This window comes from Anolis sagrei, chromosome X, assembly GCF_037176765.1.
Source record: "Anolis sagrei isolate rAnoSag1 chromosome X, rAnoSag1.mat, whole genome shotgun sequence".
Classification (NCBI taxonomy): domain Eukaryota; kingdom Metazoa; phylum Chordata; class Lepidosauria; order Squamata; family Dactyloidae; genus Anolis; species Anolis sagrei.
Genome location: NC_090034.1, coordinates 56,643,714 through 56,656,822, shown reverse-complemented (window position 1 = coordinate 56,656,822; position 13,109 = coordinate 56,643,714).

Genomic DNA, 13,109 nt, shown 5'->3' with positions numbered 1-13,109 from the left:
CAGGGATGTGTTATTGCCCCAACCTTATTTTCCATCTTCCTCGCTATGATACTTCATCTTGTTGATGGGAAGCTTCCCACCGGAGTGGAAATCATCTATTGGACAGATGGCAAGCTATTCAACTTCAGCAGACTGAAAGCCAAAACCAAGGTTACAACAACATCTGTTATAGAACTCCAGTATGCTGATGACAACGTCGTCTGTGCGCATCCAGAAGAAGATCTACAACCTTCGCAGAAGCATACGAGAAGCTCGGCCTCTCATTGAACATTGAAAAAACCAAGGTGCTGTTCCAGCAGACACCAGCCAACCCCTCTCCAATGCCAGTGATACAGCTTAATGGTGTAACATAAGAAAATGTTGATCATTTCCGCTACCTTGGCAGCCACCTCTCCACCAAAGTCAACATCGACACCAAAATACAACACTGCCTGAGCTCTGCGAGTACAGCATTTTTCCGAATGAAGCAGAGAGTGTTTAAGGACCGGGACATCCGTAGGGATACCAATGTGCTTGTTTATAGAGCTATTGTCCTCCCAACCCTGCTATATGCCTGTGAGACGTGGACTGTCTACAGACGTCACATGCACGTGCTGCCTCCGGAAAATCCTGCAAATCTCTTGGGAAGACAGGCGGACAAATGTCAGCATGCTGGAAGAAGCAAAGACCACCAGCATTGAAGCAATGGTCCTCCACCATCAACTCCGCTGGACCGGCCACGTTGTCCGGATGCTCGACCACCGTCTCCCAAAGCAGTTGCTCTACTCCGAACTTAAGAACGGAAAACTGAATGTTGGAGGACAGGAAAAGAGATTGAAAGATGGGCTCAAAGCCAACCTTAAAAACTCTGGCATAGACACTGAGAACTGGGAAGCCCTGGCCCTTGAGCGCTCCAGCTGGAGGTCAGCTGTGACCAGCAGTGCTGCAGAATTTGAAGAGGCACGAATGGAGGGCGAAAGGCAGAAGCGTGCCAAGAGGAAGGCGCGTCAAGCCAACCCTGACCGAGACCGCCTTCCACCAATGCCCTCACTGCGGAAGAAGATGCAGAGCAAGAATAGGGCTCCACAGCCACATACGGACCCACAAGAATACTGGAAGACAATCCTCCTCAGAAAATGAGGGATTGCCTAAGTAAGTAAGTAAGTAAGTAAGGACCAGGAAAATCACCTGAGGGAATTCCCAGGTCAAGAGGTGCTGACGAAAGGCTAGCAGGGTCTTGCTGGATGGCTTCATACTCCAAAGTTTTATATAAAGCCTAAAATATTGTAAAACAAACATACAAGGGGTCCATGGATACCGGGGGCTCCCAATTGTGGGAACTGGGGTATCCACAGAGGCGAGGGTTGCCAAAGGGATTAGTTGGGGTGCAGGGATGTGGTATTAAGAAGGAAGGAAAGATGGGAGCCCTGCTCCAAAGGCTCGACATCACCAGGATTCCATCACCAAAGAGAGTGCTATCAAACTGTCTTAACTCTACGGTGTAGATGCGTCCCAGAAAACAAAGCAGGCCAGGTTTGAATGCAATTAGTAACCAAACACCTTCCCGACCTGTTTTTTTTGGTAAATACTGGATTTATCCTCTTCCCTTTGGTGTTTGGCGGTAGCCCCGGCCTGCCCTCCCTTTCTCTCTCCGGATAATTATATCGAGACTGAAATGATGAAAAGATATTTATATGCTTTGAGGCAGCCTCGTTTGAAGTTCTAAATCTTCTGAAGATAGAATCGCTGTCAGGGTTCGCCAGGGGAATTGCCTTCTGTTGCCGTTCTGAGCAAAACCGGAGAGATAAACGAGGGACCCAAGTTACCAAAGATTAAAGGAGCTCGGTGGGGAAAGGCAACACAAATGCACACAAAAGGCACCCACCGACACAAGCAACCTGGGATCTAGAGGTCAGCGGCCGTCCACTCTGGGTTTTCCCAGGCCCCACAATGGTCAGGACACTGACCGTCTTCTGCCCTCCGCAAACCGAGGGTGCCAACAGAGGGTAATTGCTTGGCATTTGAGGTCACGCCAAAACATATGCTGGCATTACAGATGCAAATCCTCTCCTATTTTGTGTGTTTATTGGAGCCCAGTGTGATGGTGTATTTCTTTAGAACCCTATGGGAAGATATGTTTGTTCAGAGCCCAATGTGATTGCGTTTTTATTGCAATCCCAATAAGATGATGTATTTGTTCAGAGCCCAACGTAATGGTGTGTCTGTTTGGAGCCAATGTGATGGTGTGTTTGTTTGGAGGCCAGTGTGGTGGTTTGTTTCTTGGATTCCAATGTGATGTTTTCTCTATTTGAAGCTCAATGTGATGGTGTGTCTATTTGGAGCCCAATGTGATGGTGTGTCGATTTGGAGCCCAATGTGATGGTGTGTTTGTTTGGATCCCAATGTGATGGTGTGTTTGTTCAGAGCTCAATGTGATGGTGTGTTTGTTTAGAGTCCAGTATGATGGTGTGTTTATTTGGATCACCAAGTGACGGTGTGTCTGTTTGGAGCCCAATGTAATGGTATGTTTCTTTGGAGCCTAATGTGATGGTGTTTCTGCTTAGAACCCAATGTGACAATGTGTTGATTTGTATCCCAATGTCATGATGTGTTTGTTTAGAGCCCAATGTGATTGTGTGTGTGTGTGTTTTGGATCTCAATGTGATGGTGTGTCTATTTGGAACCCAATGTGATGGTATGTCTGTTTGGAGCCCAATGTGATGATGTTTCTGTTTGGAGCCCAATGTGGTGGTGTGTTTATTTGGATCCCAATGTGATGGTGTGTCTATTTGGATCCCAATGTGATGGTGTGTCTATTTGGAGCTCAACATGATGGTGTGTCTATTTGGAGTCCAATGTGATGGTGTGTCAATTTGGAGCCCAGTGTGATGGTATGTTTGTTTAGAGGCCAATGTGATGGTGTGTTTGTTTGGATCTCAATGTGATGGTGTCTCCGCTTAGAATTAAATGTGATGGTGTGTTTATTTGGCTCCCAAGATGATGGTGTGTTTGTTTGGATCTCAATGTGATGGTGTGTTTATTTGGAGCCCAATGTGATGTTGTGTCTCTTTGGATCCCTGTGTGATGGTGTGTCTGTTTGGAGCCCAATGTGATGGTGTGTTTATTTGGATCCCAATGTGATAGTGTGTTTCTTTGGATCCCAATGTGAGGATGTATATATTTGGATACCAGCATGATGTTGTGTCTGTTTGGATCCCAATGTGATGGCATGTTTATTTGGATCCCAATGTGTTAGTTTGGATCCTAGTGTGATGGTGCATTCATTAGGAGCCCAATGTGATGGTGTGTTGTTGAAGCCCAATGTGACAGTGTGTGTGTGTCTTTTTAGCGCAATGTGACAGTCTGTTTCTGCTTTGTGCTAAATGTGACATTGGTCGATTTGAGGGTTTGTTTGTTTCGGCAAAAACATGATGCGGCTTTCTCTCTTTTCTTTTTTTAGAGCAAAATATGACAGGCGTTTTTCCTTCTTCTTTATGATATAATGGCCTCTTTCTTTTTTTGGTGCATTGTGCGACATGTGACAACGTGTTTTTGAGCAAAAAGTGATACCGGATTTATAATTTCACTGAGTAAAAATTCTCTGGCTGTGGATGGATCAGGGAGGAATCAGACAACATCACCCGGGATGGCGGAAAATGGCTTCAGCACTTTGGAGAGTTTCTTTGAGAGATCCCCAAGCACAATTTTCACCTTTTGAAGAGGTCCTTCTAATCCAAAAGATTGGCAATAACACCCCAAAGCACGTTCACTCGTCCCATGTATGGGAAATCCCCTCTGCTTTTCTCCAAATCGCAACAGTGGGATGATAATCCTGCCTGGCAGGGTTACAGCTCAAAGGATAACATCCATCTGAGCAGATCTGAGCTATTGAAACATTTGGTGAAAGGGATCTAGGCATCTTCGGAGGCCATAACCAAACACGAGCCAACAGTGTGACGCAGCAGTTACAGAAGCCAATGTGATTCTAGGCAGCATCAACAGGAGTGTAGTGCCTAGATCAGCAGTTCTCAATGTTTGCTCCACGGAGCCCTAGAGGTTTCTGCTATTATTATTATTATTATTATTATTAGAAAGGTTGAATGTCCATATGTTGGGGGTGCTTTGATGGTGCTTTTCCTGCATGGCGGAAGGGAGTTGGATTGGATGGCTCCTGCAGTTGCTGCTATTATTATCATTATTATTATTACAATAGAGGCTCTGACATAAACCACCCAGCAGAATGTCGGATAAACAAAAATGTCAGATAATATGGAGTCTCCTATTGTTACCTATCCGACGTGGTGCTAGACACCTAGAATACTAACAACAGGGACTCAAAGGGTGAAGACAAGGCAATGCCTTGGGGCTAGAGCGGCCCAGCAGAAAGTGCCGGGATGCGTGGAAATCACAGAGGGAAGGAGGGAGGACGCTTCTGCTTCTAGTCCTGCCTCTTTTCCCCGTTTCCTCCCTCCTCTTCCTACTTGTCTTGCCTTTTTCACTTATTGGGAATGGAGAGAGGGTTGGGGAGTGCTCCTTTAATTGAAGGGGAAAGGCTGGAGTAAAAGGGGAGCATCCGATAAAATTGTCAGATAAGACGAAATGTCGGATAAGTGAGGTTCAGATAAGTGAGACTACTGTACAAAGGCTGGATGGCCATCTGTTGCAGATGCTTTGATGATGCTTTTCCTGCATGGCAGAAGGGAGTTGAACTGGATGGCCCAGGCAGTGCTCTACTAAAATATTCTTAAGTTTATGTTGGTTGAAATTGTTCTCCGTCTTAAAAAGTGTATTCTTCTTTCTTCTTTTTCTTTTGTTGCACTCCCAACGAGATCTGCCAGGGTGTATAATAGGAATTTGTTTCTGTTTTTTTCCAATTAATTCACACAAATACTCTCCATCCATCTGCCACTGGGCCTGTCATATTTTAAAACACAATCATGTTCCTTGAATTGTGCCTGGGCAATGCTGCTGCATTTGGGGGGTCCCTATGTAGACTTGTCCACAACTGCATGGTATACGGAGAGGTGAGAGGATCCCTCTTGTCCTTTGCTACATGGAGCATTTGTTGGATTTTCTTTGTGGGTCTGTAGATAGTAGATACAGATAGTAAATAGTAGGCTTGTGTGTTTGATCTTGTTCGGATGTTCGGATGTTTAGCACTTTTGAAGCAAGCTTTGACATGCCTGCTTGCTGCCCCTCCAATATTAAGCATTTGAATCAAAAGGAGCCTTTGATTCTTAAGCCTCGGATATGTTTGGGTGTGTTAGGAATCAGCCTGTGTTTGTGTTTCAGGATCCTGATGTGGGAAATGATGAGGGAAATGATGAGAGAAATGATGGTGCCGAGGCTCAGGTACAAGATGGAGATGTTTTGGTCAATGATTTTCATACAGACAATGACAGAGAGGCCCCAGTGCAAAGGGCAGTTTCTCATGAGAATATCCCTGCTGGGCCTAGCAATGATGGTTCACTCCCTCTCTCTGTGAGCTCTCAAGATTTGGGTTTGGAAAACAATCTGACACCATCTGTCAACAATCTGCCCGGAATGCTCGTTACTTGAATCTGCGTTATTTGAAACCACGGATACGGAGTTTCAATGTCAGACTACACAGAGAAGCCATTGAAATCCATAAGAAGCAAGTGGACAATTTCAACATGAAAATGAACAAAATCTGGCTACCAATATAAAAAAAACTCTAGAATCAGGACAATAAACAAAGAGCAACACTTTAAAAAACAGAGAATTCCAGACAAGAAACAATCAGGGCCAACTAATCACCTCCCAACAAACGATCTCCCCAACAAAGTTGCAAGGGCATTCAATGCTCATCAATTGATGTATTTATTTATTTCCTATATTTTTACCCCGCCCTTCTCACCCCCGAGGGGGGACTCAGGGCGGCCTCACAAATCAGTGATACATTAAAATATTAAAAACAGTAACTAGACAATTCATTAACAACACGCCTGTTAAAATCAGAATCCAAAATCCAGAATCTGAAGTCCAGTCTGGGTCAATTCATTGTCTTAAAACTTCTTCCACTTGCTGTTATTACTGGTCGAACGCTTGGTCCCACAGCCAGGTCTTAAGTTTCCTTCTGAAAGACAGGAGGGAAGTAGCCACTCTGATGTCCTTGGGGAGGGAGTTCCACAGACGGGGGGCCACTGCAGAGAAGGCCCTGTCCCTCGTCCTCACCAATCACGTTTGCAATGGCGGTGGGATCGAGAGCAGGGTCTCTCCGGATGATCTTAAATTTCGTGATGGTTCATAACAGGAGATATGTTCGGACATATTCGGACAGAACCGTTTAGGGCAGTGTTTCTCAACCTGGGGGTCGGGATCCCTGAGGGGGTTGCAAGGGGGTGTCAGAGGGGTCGCCAAAGACCATAAAAAAACACAATATTTTCTGTTGGTCATGGGGGTTCTATGTGGGAAGTTTAGCCGAATTCTATCGTTGATGGGATTCAGAATGCTCTTTCATTGTAAGTGAACTATAAATCCCAGCAACTACCAACTCCCAAATGTCAAGGTCTATTTCCCCCAAACTCCACCAGTGTTCACTTTTGGGTGTGTTGAGTATCCGTGCCAAGTTTGATCCAGATCCATCATTGTTTGAGTCCACAGTGCTATCTGGATGCAGATGAACTACAATTCCAAAACTCAAGGTCAATGCCTACCAAACCTTTCCAGTATTTTCTCTTGGTCATGGGAGTTCTGTGCACCAAGTTTCGTTCAATTCCATCGTTGGTGGGGTTCAGAATGCTCTTTGATTGTAGGTGAACTATAAATCCCAGTAACTACAACTATCAAATGGCATAATCAATTCTCCCTCCAAAACCACCAGTATTGAAATTTGGCATATTGGGTAAGGTAAGGTAAAAGTTTTCCCCTGACCTTAATCAAGTCATGTCCTAGTCTGGGGGTTGATGCTCAATTAATAGGCCAAAGAGCTGGTGTCGTCCATAGACACCTCCAAGGCCAACATGACTGCATGGAGCTCCGTTATTGGGTATTTGTCCCAAATTTGGTCCAGTGAATGAAAATACATCCTGCATTTCAGATATTTTCATTATGATTCATAACAATAACACAATTACCTTTAGGAAGTAGCAATGATAATAATTTTATGGTTGGGGGTCACCACAACATGAGGCATTGTATTAAGGGGTCGCGGCATTAGGAAGGTTGAGAAACACTGGTTTAGGGCTTTAAAGGTTAAAACCAGCACATTGAATTGTGCTCGGAAGCTGATTGGCAACAGTGGAGCTGGCAAAACAGAAGAGTTGTGTGCTCATCAAGGTAGCCAATTGCAACATTCACACTCGCCTCCAACAGACAAGAATTCTTTCTCCCACCCTGAACATCATTCCACATATATATAAACCCCACTTGGCTAGTTTCCAACAGACCTCACAACCCCTAAGGATGCCTGCCATAGATGTGGGCAAAATGTCAGGAGATAATGCTTCTGGAACATAGCCAGACTGCCTGGGAAACTCATAGCAACCCAATGATTCCGGACATGAAAGCCTTCGACAATGACTTTATTTTTTTTCCTCCCACAAAGTGTTTTGGGAGGGGAGGGGGAAAAAATCTCTCTCATTATTTTAGTTAATCCTTTCTGATGCTGTTCAGTCAATTTTGGCACACTTCGTTAGGCGGTGTTTTCACAGAGAATCCGTGCGTCGAGAGACGCTCTTCTTTTACGATTCATTAACCATGTCATTTTCAATTGTATCCACACTGTTAGATTAATGCAGTTTGACACCACGCAGTCTGGCATGGCTCAATGGGAGTAGTAGTTTCCCAAGATCTTGAGCCTTCCTCTACCAATGAAAGCTGGGGCCTCACCAAACTATATATTATACAGTAATATAATATTGTATTATAATATTATAAAGGTACAATAGACACCGATATTACATAGATACAGCAGCCACTGGAGATATCTCTCGCTCTCTCACACACACACATAATAAAAGTAAAAATATGTATGCATGTGCGTGGCCGGGGTGTTCACTTACACAAACAGGCTCCTGTCTCCACAAAGAGCTCTAGTCCCCACCACTCAGAAGACACCAATGGCCCTCCCCTCCAATGACACTGCAGGTTATAGTGAGCGCCATGAACATGTCCAAGAGCCCTGCCAATGTTCTCCACAAACACCACACTGCCCACCACCCAAGTGAAGGCTTTCATACGGGGACCATTTTATCTTAGATTAGCCGTCCCCTGCCATGCGTTGCTGTGGCCCTCATGGGGGTTCTGTGTGGGAGGTTTGGCCCAATTCTATCGTTGGTGGGGTTCAGAATGCTCTGTGATTGTACGTGAACTACAAATCCCAGCAACTACAACTCCCAAATGTCAAGATTCTATTTCCCCCAAACTCCACCAGTGTTTATATTTGGGCATATTGAGTATTTGTGTACAGTTTGATCCAGATCCATCATTGTTTGAGTCCACAGTGCTCTCTGGATGTAGGTGAACTACAACTCCAAAACCAAAGGACACTGCCCACCAAACCCTTCCAGTATTTTCTGTTGGTCATGGGAGAACTGTGTGCCAAGTTCGGTTCAATTCCATCATTGGTGGGGTTCAGAATGCTCTTTGATTGTGGGTGAACTATAAATCCCAGCAACTACAACTCCCAAATGACAAAATCATTTTTTTTTAGTGAAGGACATACAGTGGGTTCTTAGGTGTATCGTGTCCAAATTTGGTGTCAATTCGTCCAGTAGTTTATGAGTTATGTTAATCCCACAAACGAACATTACATTTTTATTTATATAGATTTTATGTGTTTCCTCCACCACAGACATACCAGTGTTGCTTACTCTCTCCATCGGTGTGGAATTTGCATGACCCCATGCACTGCCTCTCCCTTAACCCTTTCCTATTATTTTCTATGGCACACAGCAAACAAAGGAATTGATCAGCAACTGAATATACTAGAGAGGTTTGGGGAGAATTCAACATGGTTCATATGAGTTGTAGGTCCTGGGATGTATAGTTCACCTGCAATCTAAGAACACTCCGAACTCCAACAACGTAGTACCTGGAGCTAACTTTGCACACAAAGTCCCCAAGTCAAAAACAAAACAACAACAACAAACAAAACAAAATAAAAAAAACCGGAGGTCTTTGGAGGAATTTATAGTAGTTGTCGTTCACCTAAACCCAGAGAGCACTGTGAACCCAAACATCAATGGATCTGGACCAAACTTGACAAACATACCTGATATGCCCAAATTTGAGTGCTGGTGGGTTTTGAGCAGAGTTGGCCTGGACATTTTGGAGTTGTAGGCACTGGGATTTATAGTTCACCTGCAATCTAAGGACACTCCACCAAAGAGAAAATTGGACCGAACTTGACACACAGAGCCCCCATGACTAGCAAAAACTACTGGAGGTCTTTGGGGAAAATTCACCTTGATTTGGGGGAGTTGTAGTTCACCTACATCCAGACGCTGATGGATCTGGACCAAACTAAGCACCCATGCCTGATATGTTGACATTTGATTACTGGAGGGGTTTTGTGGGAACTTGTCAGAAATATTAAAAATTAAGTAGGTATTTTTGGTTACAAAAATGCGAGTCAAGCACTGAAAGGGTTAAATGGATGCAATGACTCGGCAAAAGCTGTAGTTCAATATAACCAGGTGTGCCTGTTGCGTCTGAGGTACACCTCAGTGGGAGAAAAGTCAGAAGCCCCTCGGAGGTTGCGAGGGGGTTTCAGAGGGGTCACCAAAGACCATCAGAAAACATATATTTCAGATGGTCTTCGGAACCCCTTTGGTGCAGAAGGCTGAAGATCCCTCCACCTGTCCATCTTGTCCTTTTTGGAAACAGACGGCAAATCCTCCCACCAATAGCCCTCCTCTGCTGTGATTTGGTGGCCATTCAAACAAGGGGAGGGCTGTTTCTGAGACTTCAAGCGGGGAGGGAAGAGCAGGCGTGCTCAGCGCATGGCAGCATGATGTGCATGTGTGGGCAAAGGATAGCGCGTGAGGCTGGTGCCAACAAGTCCCTTCAAGACATGGGGGTTCTGTGTGGGAAGTTTGGCACAATGTTATCATTAGTAGGGTTCAGAATGCTCTTTAAGTGTAGGTGAACTATAAATCCCAGCAATGACAACTCCCAAATTTCAAGGTACATTTCCCCCAAACTCAATCAGTGTTCACATTTGGGCATATTGAGTATCCATGCCAAGTTTGGTCCAAATATTTTCATTGTTGGAGTCCACAGTGCTCTCTGGATGTAGGTGAACTACAACTCCAAAACTCAAGCTCAATGCCCACCAAAACCTTCCAGTATTTTTTGTTGGTCATTGAAGTTCTGTGTGCCAAGTTTGGTCATCGTTGGTGGAGTTCAGAATGCTCTTTGATTGTAGGTGAACTATGAATCCCAGCAACTACAACTCCCAAATGACACAATCAATCCCCCCAACCCCACCAGTATTCAAATTTGGGCGTATGGGGTATTTGTGCCAAATTTGGTCCAGTGAATGAAAATACATCCTGCATATCAAATATTTACATTGCGATTCATCACAGTAGCAAAATTAAAATTATGAAGTTGCAACGAAGGCAATGTTATGCTTGGGGGTCACCACAACAGTGATGTCGAACATGAATTTAAGGGGGTCCCGCCATGGCAAGGACCGGTCAGACCCACCAAAGAGGATCCGGACACCTGGTGAGACAAGAGCATCTTAAAATAACTTTTTCTCCTATTTTTCCCAAATAAATCTCACCAAGTTGAAGAAGAAACCACCAAGATGTTTATTTCATTCCATCTGGAAAAGATGATGATTGCAGTAATCTGCCAACAAATCGACATGCCCATTGGGCAAAGAGATACAACCTATATAATCTTCAGATTCAAAAGTTCCCATGCCCCCCCTCCCCCCCCCCGGGTGGCATTGTTATGATTGGCTGTGATGTCAGCAAGCCAGCAGGAGAGCCAATGGCGGCCTGAGCCCTGCTGCAGCCTCTCAGCCAATGGGGTGGAAGGGAGGTGGGCAACAGGGAAACAATAAAGAAATGTCTAGTTGACTGGTTTAAATGACGAGTGTTTGCAAAATGGCCCAGTGATTGCTTAAGCCCTCAAGCCAAGCCAGAGTTATTGTTTTGGTCCTTGGAATCATCACCTGTAGTCTGGCCCAAATGGCCAGGTCCTTTGTTTTATCGTCCGGAGATATGGGGTGTGTTGATGAACTTTGGAACTGGTTTCGGCCAGCAGGGCTGACGTAATATAAGAAGCTGTGGTATTTATTTATCATGTCATCAGCAACCAGGCATTTGTATTACATTTTTAACAAAAACAAACAAACAGACAAAACACTGAATTTGCAAGCTTGGTAGTTGATTAAATGTCCTTTGACCACTTGGGCAACTTGGAGTGCCTCTGGTGTTGCCGCAAGGAGGTCCTCCATTGTGCATGTGGCAGGGCTCAGGTTGCATTGCAGCAGGTGTTCTGTAGTTTGCTCTTCTCCACACTCGCATGTCGTGGATTCCACTTTGTAGCCCAATTTCTTAAGATTGGCTCTGTATCTCGTGATGCCAGAGCGCAGTCTGTTCAGCGCCTTCCAAGTCGCCCAGTTTTCTGTGTGCCCAGGAGGGAGTCTCTCATTTGGTATCAGCCATGGATTGAGGTTCTGGGTTTGAGCCTGCCACTTTTGGACTCTCGCTTGCTGGGGTGTTCCAGCGAGTGTCTCTGTAGATCGTAGAAAACTATTTCTTGATTTAAGTCATTGACATGCTGGCTGATACCCAAACAAGGGATGGGCTGGAGATGTCTCTGCCTTAGTCCTTTCACTATTGGCTGCTACTTCCTGGCGGATGTCAGGTGGTGCGATACCAGTTAGACAGTGTAATTTCTCCAGTGGTGTAGGGCGCAGGCATGTCTCATTAAGAGCCACATCCACTGTTTTAGCGTGGTGAGATGTGTTCCACACCGGGCATGCATACTCAGCAGCAGAGTAGCATAGCACACAGGCAGATGTCTTCACTGTGTCTGGTTGTGATCCCCAGGTTGTGCCAGTCAGCTTTCATATGATATTGTTTCTAGCACCCACTTTTTGCTTGATGTTCAGAAGCTGTGGTGATGTCCTAATTCCTCGCAGACAGGAAGACACCTTTTGCTGTTGTGTGATTTGTATGTCCATGGACTTTATCTTTCCAGGTGGTCTGACATAGTCCGCTGAAGCCTGGGTTTTGATAAGAGTCATTTATCTTATTGTCCATGCAAGTAGGTTTGGTGAAACCTTTTGTTAAGGGATTATCTGGCTCAGGAAGCGTGAAGGGGGAGCCCCCGGTGGTGCAGTGGGTTAAACCCCAGTGCCGGTAGGACTGAAGACTGACAGGTCGCAGGTTCGAATCTGAGGAGAAGCGGATGAGCTCCCTCTATCAGCTCCAGCTCATCATGTAGGGACATGAGAGAAGCCTCCCACAAGGATGATGAAAACATCAAAATCATCCGCGTGTCCCCTGGGCAACGTCCTTGCAGATGGCCAATTCTCTCACACCAGAAGCGACTTGCAGTTTCTCAAGTCGCTCCTGACACGACAAAAAAAAAAAAAAAGCGTGAAGGGACTTCCTGAGCCAGGCGAGTTGCTGGATTGTATGGAAACAGTGGCTTTTCCTTCATATATCATATAAACATACATACACATAGGGGATGGGGAATGGGGCAAGGGAACATACAAGGAATTCATAGGAAGAGAGGGAGAATCATGCCAGATCTAAGGGAAAAGTTGATAAACAGAGTTCGTAAGAGTTCACAGTTCATAGGGATTTGACAAAGAGTCCATGGAAGTCCCTAAAGGTCTTAAAGGTCCTCAAAAGTTGATAAAGGTTCCCAAAAGTTTTAGAAGTTTGAAAAAATTAATAAAGTTTGGGTTACAGTGGCGTTGCCATGTGGGGTCATGGAAAAAACCTTAGGTTCCCACATGGGGGAGAGATGGGGGATTATGGGATCATTCCAGCCTGGTGTCCTTGGCAAAACTATGAATTCCCTGATTCTGAACTATCTTTTACAGAGCCCGGGGGGAGGGGGGGAGAGTCACCCCCGATGTCAGCAGGAGAAACTGTATTAAGGGGTTGTGGCATTCAGAAGGTTGAGAACCACTG